Source organism: Solanum pennellii, chromosome 3 (assembly GCF_001406875.1).
Source record: "Solanum pennellii chromosome 3, SPENNV200".
In the NCBI taxonomy this organism is placed as follows: domain Eukaryota; kingdom Viridiplantae; phylum Streptophyta; class Magnoliopsida; order Solanales; family Solanaceae; genus Solanum; species Solanum pennellii.
The window spans coordinates 16554155-16574455 of record NC_028639.1 but is presented as its reverse complement, the minus strand read 5'-3'; the positions used below and the strand labels follow the sequence as shown (position 1 = coordinate 16574455).

Below are 20301 nucleotides of genomic sequence, written 5' to 3'. Positions count from 1 at the left end.
TTATGTTGAGTTTAGTTGAACCAAGTAAGTTCTTCAGTTTATTTCAGATTCCTTTCGAGTCTATGTTGTTTAGCATTCCAACTCATATACTCGTACATTCAATGTATTGATGTCAGTTGGCCTGCATCGTCTTATCATTCAGACACATGAAACTAGGATCAACATTCCAGTATACCATTGATCCAGTGTGCAGTTCAGAGTCAGTCGATGAGCCTCCTTGCATCCTGGAGGACCTATTTTCATTGCTTTCTAGTTAGTTCATTAAGATGTTGTGGGGTTTGTGCCAACATACATCTCAGTTGTTTTAGAGGCTTTCTAGACCGTCAAATGTTAATCCTTTAGTCTTTTCATTATCTTTTCTTATTGTTAAGACTTGGGTTGCCATTTTTGGCTAGAGTCAAATGTTTAATCTTTGAAACATTCCCAGTATTTTTATTATTAGTTCAATTAAGTTCTTTGATTATTATAAATATGATTATTGCCTTCCGTTGAGTTAAGTATGTCAGGCTAGAGGTTTACTTGGGGCCAACAATGGTTTTCGAGTGTCAACCACATCCGGGGTGTAGGCTCGGGGCGTTACATTTATCAACATCCATTCATAATCAATAACCCACATCATAAGGCACAATTTGAGAAATTTTGAGAAGTTATGGGTTAATAGAATTTTTCATTTTAAACCATCAATTAAACATCAATATAATCTTAATTTATTATTTAAAAATGTTTGATGCAAGAGCCCATGAGATTGAGTCAAATTGGTGTTTCTCTTAAACTTGAAGACATTGAAAATTGACTCTAGGGATGGAAACTATCCCTAGATGTAGGATCACCATACCTTATACTTGAATAATCCCACTAAATTGAAGAAGAAACACCTTGAAATACCCCAATCCTAGCTTGAACTTGACCTTGATCTCCAATGTAGATCTAGAGAGAGGTTATCTTGAGAGAGAGGGTTTTGATTTAAGACATGAAGTATAAATTAGGTTTTTAATGTTTTAATACTCTTAAAATACCTTAAATGACTTAAAATTGTTGTCCAAACATTAGTTGGAACTTGGGGTGAATTTCCCGATTCATTCCAAACTTAGTTGTGAACTTGACAGCATTGCAGGTGTCATCGAAGGCTCACCATCCATGGACCGTGTATGGGTTGACGCCTTGTGTTGTTGTTCAGTCCTTTGGTTCAGAGGATACCTTTTTTGCAGGCCTACACAATCGTGATCCATGCCCAAGACCCACGAGCTGTAAATTGATCTACTGGCCGTGAACGGGTCTCGTGAGTCAAGCTGTTTCTGACAGCTTTTAGGCAAATGTTGAGGTCCTCCTCAAGGACTACTTGAGTGGTCCTTGGGGATTCGTACCCGGAAGTTTGAATCGTAAACATGTCATTCTAAGTACGCGGGCCATTTCCATGAGTTTGAACCCTCATACAACATTCCAAAACTCCACAATACACTAGCTCAAAACAATAGTTTCGCGACGTTCTAGTCCTATCTTGACGTTTAACCTCTATGTTGTTCAACCATGACTCGGTGAAAAATCAAACACCAAAAAAACTCAAGATGAGCCAAACACACACACGTTAGGTTCTAGTTTCATTAGCTCATTATTAGGGTTGTTACACTCACCGGTGTGTTAGTGTAGGTGTCAATCACGACGGCTGGGGTCGTGACATGTCATCTTCATTTGCAAGTGATCCGCCACCATATTTTCTCCATATGTCAAACTCTTCATCTTATGCAATCAATTGAATAAAATAAATCAATAAAATATCATATACTAATTAATAATTATTATATCAAAATAAACAAAGAAATTTAAATTATATGTTATATATTTGAATATTAATTTTCCAATAGTACTAAAAATACACATAATAATCATTTCTTGAAATCTAACAAATATTATTATCAAACTATATTACATCAAAAAAAGCTGACTACTAGAAAGAATAACTGCATACTTACAACACATCTTAAGTATTACAAAGATATTTTTGAAAATCATACTTCCTTGATGAATGATAATAAAAACATAAACAAAATATCAACAAAAAAAAAAGTACAAGTACATAGAAATAAAAAGAAATACTTGATAATAAAATATATATTACCTTCTTGTACTTCTTTTTTGTTAATTCACAAAGAAATATGATGAAGAAGAGAATAATAATTTTATATATGAATCTTCATTACAGTACATATAAATTTATGTAGAAAAGATTGAGGAAATTGAAAAGGAAGGACTTGAGAATGAAATATTTATCAACTTCATTACTTTTTTTTTTGTAATTACGTTATAGTTTCATTCACAGACCAAATATAAAGACTTCAGAATGAAATATTATTAAAAGTATAAATTCTAGTTTCATTCTTGTCTATATATATATATATATATATATACTGTTAGAATAAAAATAATAAAGAAACTAAAGCTTTGAACCGTGAAAAATCACTAACTTTCAAGAGTTACTAGTTGTATATTATTTAAGGGATGACAAAAATTTCTTTGTATGGATACAAAAAAAACATAAAAAATATGTGCAACTGAATACTATTTTTAAAAATATTCCGTGTTTATAAATTAAATCTAATAAGGAAACTTTTCATGAAGAGTCACTCATTTTCTAAACAAACGTAACCTTTAGTTATTTCCTTTCTGAAAAGGTAAATTTTTTTTGTTTAATTTAACATTTTATGATTAGATTCAAATTTTAGATAAACAATTTGCTCAAAAAAATAACGAAATTATGAAAAATGAATCTTTCAATCTAATTAAAAATCTAGTCCAGCTCTACCTAAAAGATGGCTTCTCCCACCAGTGTGAAAACTTTCTGTTTATATTACAACTATGTTAAAACTATTAAATTTAAATGTAGAGGAAAAACCTCTCCACTAAACCAATTGGTGGCATAATAAAAAAAACATATGACATGATAAAAAAAATTGGACAAATTTTAATTTGATTTTCCCTCCATATCACTAAAATCTATTTTTTTTAGAGTGCATATTTTTGTTATATTGCATAAAGAATACAATTTTCTTTCTTCATGATATGTTACTTAGATTGGGTGATTGTGTTATATGTGTGGATTTATGTTACTATATTGTGGTAAATTGCTTACATTTACATTGTGGTTTGTGTATTGATGTTGCACCTATTCTTTCCTTGTTGAAGACATTACGTATCTCAATAGATTATTCGGGACTTCAATTAGGAACGTCTAGCTTCGAATTCAAGCGTGAGCTATTCTTCCAGGATGTACAATTCCTCTATTGTTCTTGTCCATATTTTCAGAATAATACATTCTCAGACTATGGGTTATTTGTTTTATGTTTCGGTGTTGTATCTCATTTATGTCATACATTAGAGTTTTAGTATTACATCTTTCCGTTCTTATTGATTTATTTTCTGAACTGGGAATTCAACCACGCTTCGCGGGATTATTTTGTGAAAAAATTAAATGAATTTATGCTATAATATTTTAGTTAAAACTAATTTGAGAGATAAAAGATGCATGTGAACCTACACCCTAGGCGGGAGTGGTACTCGAGAACCATCGTTGGCCCCAAGTGAACCCTTGACATGGCTTACTACTCAACGAAAGAGTTAATGTAACAAAGATAAACTAAACTTATATAAAAACTAGAATGCTACAAAGAAAACATTGAACTAGCCAATAAGGCAAACTCAAGTCTTAAAACAAACAACTGAATGAAAATGACTAAAGAACACATATCTAACTGTCTATGAAGCCTCTAGATACTAAGAGATATGTTGGGAAAAGACCCCTGATCATCCAATCAACTAAAGTATCCAAAAGCAATAAAACAAAATATAAGCTAAGGGAACCCCTAGAAAGCAAGGAGCTCACCAACAACCTCTGAGATGCTCAATTAGATCAACGAGGCACTGGATGTTCATCCTGATTACTTGTATCTGCATCAAAAAATTATGAAGGCCAAATTGTATCAGTACATTGAATGTACGAGCTTGTGAGGGGAAAACTAAGCATGACATAAGGTTGAAATTAATTCTCAACTCATGGATACTCAACTCAATGCATAGATAAACAACACCAAAGATCTAGTTTATATAAAACATTTAAAATAGTAAGTAACAACTCAATATACATATATAGTAAGGAAATATCATTTTGTGGGTGTTTCTCTAACCGACAACCATCACTATGAGCTAAAGTGATGATACAACGTTTTGCCCTCGCTTCTAGAATTGTCCTATAACTTGCCGGGATACAAAACACTTCAACTAAGTGTATCAACTAGTCTATGCTAAATAGCACTAAGGAATCATCAAGTATCACCCTTTCTACCCACGTTGACTACATGGTTTATGGAGATATTGAGTTTCTATGAACTCGTCCCCACATCAGTGCTCAATTCTACTACCAAAATACTCCGCTCATATGCTTAAAAATAAAAACTCTTTCTGTGGTTTTAGATAAATACTCAAAAACTAGCTCAAAACATCTCTTAGAAATTAGTGTTTCCTATGTTGTTTAAATGTGAAAACATTTACTCTTTGGGAATACTTAGTTATTATTATGTACTCTTTTTGAAGAAATGAAGGGACCGCCAATGCAATCCCTTCAATAAACACCTAAGTGATCCTCAAGACTACCTACCATAGGATTACTTCGCACGGGTAACAAGTCTACAATCCATAACTAGACACTAGAGAAACATACTTGCATTTCAAGACTTCACATAAGTGCCCTTCTCCAAGACAACTCCCAAGTTATACAAAGTGCAATGTGAAAGTAGTATTCCGTACTACTACTCCCACCAAGTGCTCCTTGAGGGTTCCCTTAGACCAAGCACACCACATTCATCATTCATTAACTTCATCATACAAGACATAACTTTAACATGCTTTCTTAACATTAGACATTAAGTAACCTAACTTCATTTACATCACATAATGACCCATTCATACAATGAATATAAAGACACACTAAGACCCCCCTTTGAAATGCCTACTCGTGCAATGGATAGATAGCGTCTCAAACCACCATCATCCCTAAGTAGTACAATCTTTAGAAGACTTAGTTCATTACATTCTTTTGTGGGGGATAACTTTAACCCTTACCATATGAGGGATCCCCACTTTCCTAAGGTAGGGTCATTTGTTAGTCTTTACATGGAATATCCAATAGCTATACTTATGTGGGCGCATAGTAAGGGATAAAGAGATTGCTTCTAAGTAACTCATTCTCCACTAACGAGGAGAACTCATCTCAAGAGGTATATTGGATACAATATCTCAACCCACGAAGTGTATCCACCCCTTCTTTAAATTCTCTCGGTGCTAAGCATAACTCCCCCAAAGAGTCTTAAACATTCATTTACTATAGGTTAAAGCATAGCTAATTAGCACCACATCTCAACTCAGAAAGGGTACTTATCCCTAGAGGTCACAATGGAATACCACATCTCAAGTCACGAAGGGTATCCCACCTCCAACCTTTCTTAGAAAGCTCTTGGGAATAGTGAGGTTGCTACTAAACATTTCATCTCAACTCATGAAAAGTGTTCACCCCAAAACTCCCCTTTTTCTTTACTAAAGATTTTTAGGAAGAGTAGGGAATGATCTATACACTTCATCTCTACTCACGAAGAGTGTCCACCCTACCATCCCCCATTCACATTCATTTTCATTCATTCGTTCAATGTGTGTGTGAGAGTGTGTAAATGTGAGCAAACCTTTCACATAATGACTATTTTCATAACATTGAAATTTAAACATTCTTACACCTTCATTCATCATGTTTCACACACTAGCATTCTTCACATATACACATACTTCATTTAACATAATCTCTACAATACATACAATTCAAGCTTCATAAAGAATATCAATTTGAACATCAGCATCATCATTACTTCACTTCACATACTATGTCTTCATGGCCATAATCACAATACACATATTCAGACATATATCCATATACTTCAGGTAAACAACACCGCCAAAAGTGGACCATACCACTCAAGAGCATTTCGCAATAAGAACTAAACAATGTAACCAACTTACCATTCCTCCAAGCTTTCACCACCTTTTATCAATTTCTTCAATAACTCATCATAAAATAGTCTTTAAGGCAGTAGATAATCATAATATAACATAAATAAATACAACTCTAACATTTTATAATATTATCAAGATATTTACATTAAACCCACTTCATAAGCTAAAAGTTGGAAATGTGCATGAGAATGGGTTCATTGATTTTTTGACTTGAAAATCATAAACTAACACTAAAAACAACTTATTTCAATTATTGAAACGTTTTCATGCTAAGACCCATGCTTAGAGTAAAAGATAGAAGAAGTTGGAGTTTGAAAAACCTTTTTGAAATCTCTTTGAAATGACTCCTTGAATGAAAGAAGGTTCAAGGATGACTACCATACCTCAATGAGAATAAACCCACAAAATTTTGATGAAGAAAACGTCCACAACCTTCATCTTTAGCCCTTCTTTCAGTTCCAGCTTCTATGGAGTTTGGAAGAGTTCTTTCTTGAGGGAGGGGTTTTGGATATTTGAAAACGAAATCTTGTCTAGGTCTAGGAATTAAAACAAAATTAAAATACCCTAAAGACCCTAAAATAATCATCCATGGTTCACAAAAGACTTGTGGTGAATTTATCAAAACACCCCAAGCCAGGGCAGAATTTTTGACTGCTTTAGAAGGACCATCAATGACCCCTAGCTACTGGGTGTCGCCTGTCGACAACCCGTCCTGCTGCGGCATTGATTGGGACTTAGGCTGGTCACATGAGGGTTAAACTCCCACCACTATGGTGGATCTACGCGCCCAACGACGGGCGTCGTTCAGCCTACTGGCCGTAGGTGAGGGGCGTCGATTGAGGCAGTCTTGGCTGTTTTGTTGCCAAGTCTTGGGTGCTATTATAGGACCCTTTGTGGGTCCTAGGTGGATTTTTACCCAGATGTTAAACACTTATACATAGTAATATAGGTCTTAGGAACTCTCACCATCAATTTGGACCCTTAACAACACTCCAAACATGCTAAGGCACACAAGAACTCATATAAGCACATAGACGTCTAGTCGTCGAACGTCATAGACGTCCCTTGACGTTTCACTTCAAAACTTAACCAAACATTACACACTGCCTAATAAAATCATAAATAACTATTTAAGGACTTTAAAACCTCATCACACTCATGCTTGTCTCTAGTTTCACCTAGTTTGCTTTTTAGCGTTACAACTGTCATATACTTTGCCCTGGCATAGAACTCCTTAACTTAGTGAATCCACTAGTTTAACTTACGTAATCATCTAAAAAGTATGACCCAATACCCATGATGGATACATGATTTCTATGGATACTTGAGTTAATATAAAGTCTCATCCCCACATTGGTTAACAATACTACTCCCAAAACATACTTTAGCTCCTGCTTTTAACATAACTTCCTTTTTTTGGGTTGATATAGTTGCTCACACTTAGCTTTAAAAGTCTCTCTTGGAATCAATATTCCATTTGATTGTTCAAAACTCTTTTGGGAAATCTTAGTTTCCTCTTAACTTAAATGTGAAAATATTTATGAAGTTTTAGGGAATACTTATTTTCCTTGTAACTTTTGAAAAATGAAATCAAATCACTCTTTGCTTTAGTTGAAAATTGAATCTTAAATCAAATCTTAGGGAATACTTAGTTCCCTTATATTTCTTCAAGGAACGACTTCAACTTTTACTCTTTACTTTAACTTGAAACTTGGGCATTAAAATGAAGTTAAAACATTTAATAAAGATTCTTGAAAACCTTTAAGAACTTTGCTTTGGACTAGCTTCTTAACTTTAGACTCGACTCTTAACTTCCTTGACTTTGATCCTAGCTTTCCTTGAATGAATTATGAATTCAGGTTATGATTTGTGTTTTTGTGATTCCTAGGTGTTTAGAAATCATTTAAAGTAATTAGAATCGCTGGAGACTGTTAATATACCTTAGAAGGGCTTAACTAGGCTAAACTATGAAAACTAGGCGAAAAACGGTGACTCTGGCGCACTCGAGCAGCGTCGTGCCAGCCTCAAGTGATTGAGGAGTGATTCTGGTTCACTAGTGATGCGCCGCACTAGGCCCAAGTAACTGAGGCAAGTTTCTAGCGAACTGCAGGCGTGATGCGCCTAGCCTTGTCCAGGTATGTCTGACAAATTTTTCAACTCGTTTTAACCCTACAAACCTGCCTAATTCATTCACCAAACACTTTGGACCATTGGTAACCTCTATGACTACTAGATTCTACTCGGAAACAGCCTGGAGGAACAAGAATCAAACAACAATAGGCATCCAACAATTCAATCAACGAGAATTCAACATTTTTGTTCAAGAACTTCACCTTTAACATGTAAACAACTCACAAATCGCTGAATTGAAACAACTTAGTGTGTGGATGAGCTAACTCAACACAAAAGATCTTATATACCTTGATAGGGATCACCCCCGATGAAATTCACTCGAAGTTCTTGATGTTCTTGGGGAATTCTTGACTTTTCTCCCATATCTTCTTCTTTTCTCTCTTATCCAAGCTCTAAGCATGAATTTGATTTTTCAAAACTGACTTAAGGCTTATTTTTACCCCTAACAAACCCTTAAAATGAATTAGGAAAATAAGTGGTTAAAAGACTAGTTTGCCCTTCCTTGAATCTGGAATTGGACTTTTCTTGCTTCAACAACCTAACTTTTAATAGGCATATATCCTTTATACAATGTCGAAAATGCGCCAAATTGGCAGTGTTGGAAAGATATCTCCAAGGGCTTTCCAACCAGATGAAGAACTATCTCTAACTCATCATGAGCTAGAAATTATGGCCGTTTGAAAATGACCAAAACTCACTTTCTTAACTTTGACAATTTTCCAAATTTATTTCTATCCAAAAATGAATATTTTTAGTTTTTTAGCTTATTCCTAGCTAATTCAAATTTGTGAGATGTTACCGAAATACGGGTACTCCTTACACATCAACCGAACCTCCACAACAACAACCTGCTTAAAACCAGCCTAACCTAATAGTTCACAGTTGACATAACACCCATCTCAACAACGATCACTTAAAAAATTACATATTGTCAATAACGAAGTTATTATTCATCGATCACAACTTTCACAAAAGGCATTACGACATGAGCAACACACAAGATAAAGTTCATCAAATAGAAAAAATCAAATATCAAGTACTTTTCAACCACCAATAAAACACATAATCATCAAGAATGAAGGATATCATGGGATGCAATGCAATATGACACGAAGAAATCATATGCCTCAGAATACCAATTACTCTCTCAACCGCATATGTATGATACTCCTCGGAAATACATCAAGAGTTCATGACCCATGGGGGACTCGGAAGGTCCATATATCAACAGGGAATATCTCCATGTGTTTGTGAGGACGATCTCAATGCACTATTATAAATTAAACAAATTCCACATAGACGATCTCCACGTGCCCAAATTATAGTTTTAACTTCTCAGCATCCCAGCACGGACGATCTCCACATGTCTAACTTATACTAAATCACATGTCAATTCATGTGCATAATATGATTCCAATGAAAGGGATGATACATCTCAATCAAATATCAATATGATATGTAATCACCTGAGCTATCACAAGTATACGAGTTTAATAAAGAACATAATCAAACATAATAAGTCAAGTCAATAATATATCAGTTAATGTCCATATGTTTTGGCATTATCGGATTACAATTCACATTATATAGTAATAAATGTTCCCTTTATAACACCGATATTCGTACCAATGCCCGCCACAAAAATTCTCAACATATCACAGAAGAATTAATCCCATTCCATTTTATTACCCCTTTTTCATCATTAGAGTTAATCAATGTGAACAAGTCAACCCTTCACCAAGTCCCATTACCCCAAAAACATACCACAAGGAAATACATGAATTTCATACACTTAATAAGGTAAGAAATTCACTTGCCTAAAAAGGTCGAACAATTACTCAGGGACTTGAGTGATGCCCTTTCGTTGGACTTCCAAATAAATGCAATCTATTCAAATATGTAATCCTCATAAGATTACAATACAATCAACAATCATATGTTATATATCTAGACTAAACCCAAAAACTCATTCAAATATAATCATGTTCCTAATCTTGATGTCAATTACCATATCAACTTGTATATTTCCAAATTCCAAGCATAGGTTTAAGTTCCAACTTCATCAATATCATAAACTTAATGAAAATCATATAATATAATACACCTATTATTCAATTTCATATACTAATATTATCAAATTTTGACTTATAACTTGATTATTATAGGGGGAAATCTGGAAGAAATATCAAAATAGTTCGCTAACTCTCGAATCCACTGTAACTCTTGAATCATTGTTCATATTGTATATCATTTATAATATAATATAATACACCTATTATTCAATTTCATATACTAATATTATCAAATTTTGACTTGTAACTTGATGATTATAGGGGGAAATCTGGAAGAAATATCAAAATAGTTCGCTAACTCTCGAATCCACCGTAACTCTTGAATCATTGTTCATATTGTATATCATTTATCTAATCATTAGTCAATCATCATCTCTCCAAATCAACAATAAAATTGGCAACAACAATTAATACATATATAACAATTTGGAGCTTCTCACTCCAGAATATAATAATAATTTAACAACAAACCTAGAAACTATATAACTTATAAACTAAGTTGAGAAAAAAGAATTTGAATGCATCTTTTGATATTTTTGTTTTTACCTGAAACAATTTTCTGCATGTTTGATTGCTGCCGCATCTAAGTAGTTTTTGCCAAAAAAATTTTTTGACTTTTTCTCCATTCTATAATTTATTACTTATAAACACAAACCCCTATTTGCTCCAATTTATTCTTCCACATGGATCAAATGATATAGGCTGATAATTAAATTATTTAAAATTACAGATAAACTAATAATTATAGTTAAATGAATAGTTAAAAATTCTCAAACTAACTTTACCGATTGATCAAGAAAGTACTCGGTGCAACTATTGAGATGGGTAAAACGATAACTTTGTAAAATTTGTTTAAATGATTTTTTCGGGTCATTACAACAAGGCTCATTATAGATAACTCGAATTGCGAGTGATATCAATGAAGCGCGTATTGATGATCATGCGTACTTGTACTGCATTACGAAACGATGCATGCCAAATGACTCATTACATAGAATGTACGAGCAAGTAAGGGAAATTCTAAAGGATAACATAAGTTTGAAATGGTGGAATAGAAACATATTTACCTCTTCTCAACTCACTCAACTCAAAGAAACATAGTTCAATCCAACTCAAAGAAAATAGGGTCAACTGGGTGATAAGATATTTAACTCAGTGAAATAAGGCTCAATTCAATTATAAGATATTCAACTTAGTGAAATAAGGCACAATCTCAACAATAAGATACTCGGCTCTAGGTACTCAACTTAGGATACTCAACTCTATACACTTGACTCTAGATACTCAACTCTGGATATTCAACTCAATATAAAGCAACAGTATATGGAAAGTTTTTAAAATAGTAGAAAGCAACTCAATGTATTGAAAAATACAAAATAACTCTATTTGTATGCAACGATAAAAGATAAACTCTGCTTATATATAAAAATACAAGGTAAATCTGTGTATATAAGAATACAATATATAATTGTGGAAGGTTCTCTAATCGACAATCATCACTGTGAGTTGTGTAATGATACAACGTTTTTCCTCACCACCTTGTCGGGGCATAGAACCTAACTACTAGGTGGATCCACTAGTTTGTGATAAAAAAACAGTAAGGAATTATCTAAAAAGTATGACCCTTTTCTACCCATGATGGCTACATGACTTACAGGGGCTTGGAGTTATCTGAACTCTCCCCCATATCGGTGTTCAATACTACTTTTAAAATATACTAGCTCATATGTTTAAAAAAATAAGTTTGTGGTTTGAGATAATTACTCAAAAACAAGTATCAAGGCTCTCTTGAGATTCAGTGTTTCCTCTCTTGCTTAATTGTGAAAGCATTTATTCTTTAGTGAAAACTAGTTCAAAAACTCTTTTGGAAATCTTGTGAAAACTAGTTCAAAAACTTTTTTGAAAATTTTAGTTTCCTTTCTTGTTTAAATGTGAAAACATTCCACTCTTTGGGACTACATTGTTCCCATACTTTTTTTTTTTGAAGAAATGCAGTTCTCTCTTTACTCTTTACTCTTTACTCAACTCAAAAGTCAAGTCTTAAAACAAGTTCCCAGAATTTGAAAAAACAAACTTCTTAAAATAGGGTTCATGCCGAATTGTGGACGTAAACAACTTAATTCAAGGTTTTAAATAACCATGGATAGAAATCAATTCAACTCAATACCTTCAATGATATTACTCATTTTAAGAATGCTTATCTCAGAGGGTTCATGTAGAATTATGAACCTGAACTACTTAACTCAAGGACTCAAAGGTACTTCTCATCTCAAGACTGCTTGACTTATAGGGTTCACGCAGAGTTATGGGCATAAACAACTGTCACAAACCATTCTATCATGATTGCCACCCATACTAACCCTCCGGTGAGAGAACCACTACTAAAATCCGAACAAAGCTACTAAAACAAAACTAAGACAATTAAGTTACAAAAGTAAGTTAATTAACTAATCAAATGCGAAATTTAAATACCTAGAATTTGTAAATCAGTGTACCAAAAAGTCTAACATGATCAATAAATCTAAACAAGAAGGGATATATCCCCAAACTAAAGAACTATTCAACTCTCTAGAACAATTGCCTATGTCCAAAAATAGTGGACATAGATGAAAGAGAATCCCATGGAAGCCCGGAAGAAATAAGCCTTGAGTTTGAGCATCGATTACTAATATTTTAAGAGAGGTCAGTCAATAATCGCGTGAAGATGCCAGATACTCAACAAAAAAAAATAGTAAGTGCAGTATCAGTATACAACTACAGTGTACTGGTAGGATCACACAGTTATCCCACTTGTGTAACATAAACAAGTCAAAAAACATTATATCACATGCATATATACCAACATTTACAGCATTATCAATATGAAGAATCACTAACACATTTCATATTTATCATCACATCATTGATCCTCTCATAGATCCCAAGCCCAAATAATAAGCTTGCTGAAATTTGGAAATCCGATCCCGTATTTATGTCATAACATGGCAACCGATTATGCCGGAACAAGGCAACTCAATCTCAGTTAGCTTTCCGGAACATGACAATCTGATCTCCATTCAGACACCACAATCACAATCACAAGTATATCATTGAGATCATACATTTACATCATGATTTCATGGACACATCATTCATCTATCTCATTTACAACAAGTGTGATCAACATTGCAACATTCATACACATATAAGTATCACAACGAGGAAGAATATGCATACACCACACAACCATAGAATCAGAACCATCACCTACCTCAAAACAAGATTGAAACCCTAAGAAACTTGATTCTTCCCTTTCCAGATTTGTTCCCCGCTTGTTCTTGGTCTACAAACAATCACAATAACACGAGAATCAACAAACAATCGCTAATCACTAAAAACTATAAAAAATTTACGAACCCTAGAATAAACCTATGATCCCAACTAACCAATTTAGGGTTGTTTCCATCATGTAATCAAGAACAAATACCTTAATTGTCATTATTAACCCATTCTATCACGTTTTACGGATCAAAAAATGGATTCAGGGTGAAAAGCTTAACTTTAATATCAAGAATGGTGAAAATAAATAGAAACCGCTCGGGGGTCGTTCCTTAGATCTAATAGTCAAAAAGTACCAAAAAAGATCGTTTAGGAGTCTATTAACGACATTATGTCGCGTCTGGCCCGCCACGACGACCTTCGCCTCGCTTTAGCGGCGGCGCCAGAGCGATATAAGTACACGCTAAAGTGGCACCTTTGAAATAGTGATCTCTCATATTTTATCCTCGATTTTAACCCTCGTCGCACCTTCCATAGCGCCCCCTTCCCTACTATAACGGCCCTGCCAGAGCGGAAAAACTCAGATTCAAAGCGGGATTTCTGAACTAGTGAGCAAATTATAGAATTTCCAATTCCCCATTATACAACACACTTTTGACCCACAATGTTCAGAAAATACCTCTTATGCTAAGTTAAATTCGGGGAGTTATACTCACCCAAATTCAATTCCATAAAGTCATATGGATTCCATAACGAGTTATATAACACCTCACATAATAAAATTCATAACTCCTCTACCTGATTGTTACCAGATTTACCTAAACCTTGGTGACTTCGATTTCCTCCGAATATGGGAAAGGTTGGGAAAAATCCAAGTACAACGAAAAATTTTTCCAGCCCCAAATTTTCCCCCGTTGGCATTTCTTTAATGACAGAACCCGGTCATTGCAACAACTCAACTCAAGGGATTCAAGGGTAATATGTAGTAGGTCCATGATTAGAAATATAATCTAAAAGGATTATGCTCTATAATCAAGACTTAGAACTTGAAGATACTACTCTTCTCAAAGATACTCAACTTATAGGGTTCATGCAAAATTATGGGCATGAACGACTCGACTCAAGGGTCTACATAACGATTTGGAACTTGTGTATACGACTTTTCTCGTTCTCATACTTATTTCCTCAAAACGTAGCTCGAATCAATAGTTGATATCAAAGAATTCACGGTTGAGCTCAAAGACTTTGTTGACTCTACTCTTAACTCTCTCTTGAATATGAATTATGAATTCAAGAGTTACGGTTCATGACATGAAGGGTCTTATGTAGAAAAAGTAGACTCATGAAGGCATTCTCCTCTCATATTCACTCGCTCGAGTCTTGAAACAAGTTATTATAATTTGTAGAAGACTCTTAAATGACTCAAAAGGACTTTCTCAAAATGTTCGAAAGAACTCTCAAGACTTGACTCTCAACTCTATCTTGAATTTGATATATGAATTCAAGGATGTGATTGGTTATAGGAAATATCTCGTGATGTTTAGAAGTACTTTTAGATAGTTAAATATAAGAAATGATCAAGAAATCATTGTCTGGAAGCAAGTCCGTGATGCCGAAATACATTTTAATATTTGATCGTGAAATAAAATTTGAGGAAGAAAGGTCCGTGAATTCTCCTCGACGTGGAGATATTTTTTTTAATCCTAAGGAACAGGTTCGCATCAAGGACCCTGTACCCTAATTTGCTTGACTTGTTCCTTCTTTGTTTTCTTACCCCAATTGCCTAAATTAGATTATTTTTCTCAACTCCTCTTTATATTCAGATACCCAATAAATGTACTCTAGAATCTGATTCAAAACAACTCTATAAATCGATGCAATAATCTCAATAACTCCTCAATCTCAGCTCAATTCAAGAACAAAAGCAAATTTCAAGAACGCATATCAAGAAGACTAAACTTTCAACTTCTAGAACGAATTTAATGCTGAAATTAACATAATTGGTGTGTGGGTGAACAGATCAAACACTGTGGAAGCTTATTTACCACTTAGGGGTTAAACCCATCGTGAAAATCCGCTAGAAAACTCAAGAACTTTGACAAACGCCTTGATCATTTCCTCCTTTCTCCTCTTTTTTCTTCTTGAATTCTCAACTAAAACCCTAGACATATACTTGGATTATAAAACGGAACCTTATAAGATTAGACCCCTAAGACCTTAATAAAAATGAACTAAATCTGATTCGGTAAGGAAAACACCAAAATACCCTTCACTATTTTTGGGTAACTTTCCTTAACTAGACAGCCTGACTTCAAAGGAGCATGTCTCACTCATCCATCGTCGAAACTTAGAAAACTCGGTAGCGTTGGAAAGATGATATAAAGGCCTTTGCTTATCTATATTGTAACCCCCCTAACTCATAATGTACTTAAAGTTATGATCATTTGAAGTTGACCCAAAACATAAAAGAGCTTAAGAATGACTTCAACAAATTCTCTCTAGATCTTTTTGGAACACAAGGTGCTACATCTAGTGACCTTAACACTTAGAAAAATTTAACTCGCTTGGTAAACTCACTTACTACATAGAATGGTTCGAATCTTAGTTCGAAAATTTTAATGAGGTGTTATAGTCTATATCTAGCTTTGAAATCTATATGAATATATATATTGATGTATAGATTTATAACAAAGAGGATATACTTAAAATATCAAAAGAATTATCATTTTATAATTTGTCATTAAAAGAAGGAAGAAAAGAACAAAAATAGATTTTTTATTAAGAGTAAGAATTAAAGAGTTGTGAGTTATGGATCTCATTATAAATTGGAACGTGAAGAGTGTTAGGTGTAAATTTTTCCTCCTTAATCAAAATAGTTGTTTGTAAAAAAAAAGAAAGAAATTTACCTGTACAGAAAAATAATTTATTTAAATTGTAAAATAAATCCAAAAAAGAGAAAAAAAAAATAATTGGTAATGGAGGCCACAGAGAAGTGTCACATCACCTTCTCTATGTTTCAGATCTATATATATACACTAGTATACGTACCAAGGCGTTGCATGTATATTTTAAAATATAATAATTTTAAATTTTAAAAATAACCAATAAATAATTATTTAGTAGCAAAGTGCATGCATAATCATATACAATGTTTTGATTTTATATGTACATATAATGTTAACAAATTTTTATCCTAATTTGCATGCAATCAATAAATGTTCTTCACAGACACTAAATATTATTCTAACATTTTTACTACTGAAACTGACTAAATAGGGGGTACCTTAACACTTGAGTCATTAACTCGGACTAAGTGATAGACACACCCCTTAGAAACTAACTTCGTTGCCTTAAGGTACAAAATGAAATGACACTTAAGCACTGGTGAACTGTTTTTCCACTCTAAGACTGGCTCATGAGGAAACTATAAGTTGACTAATCGAGTGCTGAATCAATTGATGCCTGTTCATTGGACACTCTCGCATGAAATTCCCATTGGAGAATGCAAATAATATTATTATTATTACTACTACACAAATGTTGTATTGTTGTTGATACTAATATTACCCGTTTGACTAGAATATTACATATACTATCAGAGGTACTTAGTTATTTGATAGTAATTAGTACATTTTCCTCGTAATGTTGGTTTTAAACTAAGTACGGATTGCTCTTCTACATGTAATTCTGGTAAAATTGGCATAGAAAGAGAAATAAAAGATAAATACTGAAATAATTCTTACTAAATGAAGAACATATCAATAATTACAACATCGACATATATAGGGGAAAACTGAAATGGAACTATATATATATATATATATATATATATATATATACAAAATTATTATGCAATTGAATAATCCATTTAATGAACTGTGTAATATATATCTTGTTGAACAAATGAATATTGCAACTAATCATTAGAAATGTCTTCAATGCTCTTCCAAAAATTCATGTTTCTAATATCATCACTCTGTTGGCCTTATTGTACTTCCAAAATTGTCTCTCTTTTCTCCATTGTAGTAGTCGTTATCATGATTACATTCAAATAGAGATGCCAAAATGGGCTTGGTCGGCCGGCCCAACCCTACCCTTGAATTAAGTGCGGTTTGACCTAATTTTTTTGGCTCATTTAGGAACGAGGCTTTTTAGCGCAGACTCATTTGGACCACTAGCCTCGTAGTCCCAATCCACAATGACTATTTTAAAATACAATAAAGGACATAGATCATATACTTTTAAGTCAAAATTACCATTTGTCCCTTATAAGTTTATGATTATAAAAATCCCTCAAACTGATACAATAATATAAGCGTTGATACATTAATTTGATACGCCAGATACATTAATCCTTAAGTAAGATACATTACATTTTGTAAATGATACACTAATCTGATGTACATTTATACATAATACGCTAATTTGATGCGCGAGATACATTAATTTGATTTTCTGATATATGCGCGAGATACAATAATTTGATGTGCTGATACATTAATTTGACGCGTGAAAATGAGGGATTTCGGGGATTTGTAAAACTAATAGGGGATAATGGTAACAAGAGAACTTAAAGGTGAGATTTCTGTCATTTTTCCTTTTAAATAATTTTTATATATATATTTTTAGTAGTGTTTTATTTGTAAACTTTCTATCAATAAATATTTTTTAAAATAAAAAATCAATTCTTTTAAACTAGCTAGTTTTTTGTGGGAGAAATGGTGGAATGATTTGCAATTTTCCGCTAAATTTTATGTTGACTATCATATATTTTTGTAAGTATTCATTGAAGTGTGTGGTTCATAAATGTATTTTTATAAGGATTCACCAAGTGTGGAATTCATAAAATGAAACTGTATGTATTGATGTCGTGTTCAGAGATGTCAACGTTCGATAAACTTAGATACTATTTCTAAGAGATTAATATTGTTCATATTTTGATTGAAGGGTCAACCCATCCCAATCCCTGGCCCGCTTAGGGCTTGGTTGGGCTTCTATTTCATATTCTTTTTAATTAAAAGGGTCATCTCATCCCAACCCATTTAACTCTCTAGGGGTTGGGTTGAGCAAGCCCATTAATTTTGACAGCTCTAGGTTCAAACAACATCGGATCGATAATACCTACAACATCTCCATCTTGTGCTTCCATAACATGATCATTCACTTCTTCAAAGGAGTAATAAAGTAAAGAAACATCTCTTCAGAGTTACCTCCAAATTAATATCTCCCATGGTGGTTGATCTCCATATATATCCGCAAAAAGGATAGGATATTGTTGATTCAATGATAATTCACCTCTTAAAATAGTCGATTAGCTCATTATCAGTGGGATGACAACGTATTCCCATTTTCTTTGACATTGATTCTTATTAATTATGTGAATTATAAAGTCTAAATGAAGATATTTATCTATTTATAAACATCTTATTATCCTAATGGGAAAAAACTCAAATTACTTGTCAAGCTACTTTATTTCCTTAATTACGTATTTAAAACTTTTAATTTTTATAGGACGCAAGTTCTTAAATTTGGATAAAATGTGCCCCAATCTAATATCTATATGTAACCTTGTTGCTATTTCTTTTGATACACAACTAATATCAGTATTATGAATTCCTACTAAGAGTAAAGGTTCTCTTCCAACACAGAAATAACAACATTCAAAGTAAATAAATAAATCTCCATATTGATCAAAGTAAACACTATGTTACTTCTTTGATTCTTTGTATCCACTAATTATATGGAGCTAGCTAGGATTAAACGACAACATAGACATGCATACAAATAGAATGAAAACAGGTTAGCACAATTCTTGAAAAATTGGGAAAAATTAAACTATATGCTAATTTTTTTCAAACTAATGAATCCTCCAATCAATCATCAGGAATATCGACAACGATGTCCTCGAGCATTCTGCACATATCTTCCCCACTTCTTATATGATCAACTTCATCAGGAATATCAACATCAAGGATGTCTTCCAACATTCTACACATATCTTCCTCACTTCTAATATCATCAACTTTGTCGTCATCTTCTACTTCCAATGTTGTTTCTCTATTCTCCATTGTACTACTGTTTTGAACATCATATTTCGAAGTAGTAGCCTCACAAACCCTAATATGATCTGATTCTATTGTGGAGTAGTTGTTATCATGATTAGGTTCAAGAAACAACATAGGATCAATAACCCCCACAATATCTCCATCTTCTGCATCCATAAAGTCAATAAATATTTATAATTGACTGACTTTGAGGTTATAAAATAAAGTTAAGTGACTTTCTGTGAGAATAACTATTAGTTGAGTGACTTTCTATGAAAACAATACATAGTAAAGTGACTTTGAGGTTATAAATTCAAATTGAATGACTTTCTATGAAAAGAAGTTTTAGTTGAGTGATCATATGAGATATTAACTCTTATTCTTACCTTTTATCCATTGTTCATATCAGTTAGCCTTCTGAGAAAAAAAATTAGATCTTCAAAATTTGTTTTAACTTTCAGGGATCATATTAATTGTAGGGACAAAATAGAAAAATTAATTATTTAATCTTGATATAGTAAGTGATGAAGTAATATACGACAAATATATTTAGTAAAATGTTCATCCACTATGAGATGGATGAAGTATTGGTTATATAGTATAGAAACTAGAAGTCTGAAAAGTGCAAACAAGTGATTATCAGTTGGTATTATAATTGTTCAAATCTATCTACTGCTAGTGAAAATATCGCGCTTCGCATGACTATATGTACTATATATATATATATATATATATATATAAAT

General features: G+C 33.1%; 1 pseudogene; it reads right to left on the bottom strand.

Moving 5' to 3' along the window:
- The window catches only part of LOC114076477, a 96432-nt pseudogene extending 77558 nt beyond the window's left edge, over positions 1–18874 (bottom strand).
- Between the last annotated feature and the right edge of the window lie 1427 nt (positions 18875–20301).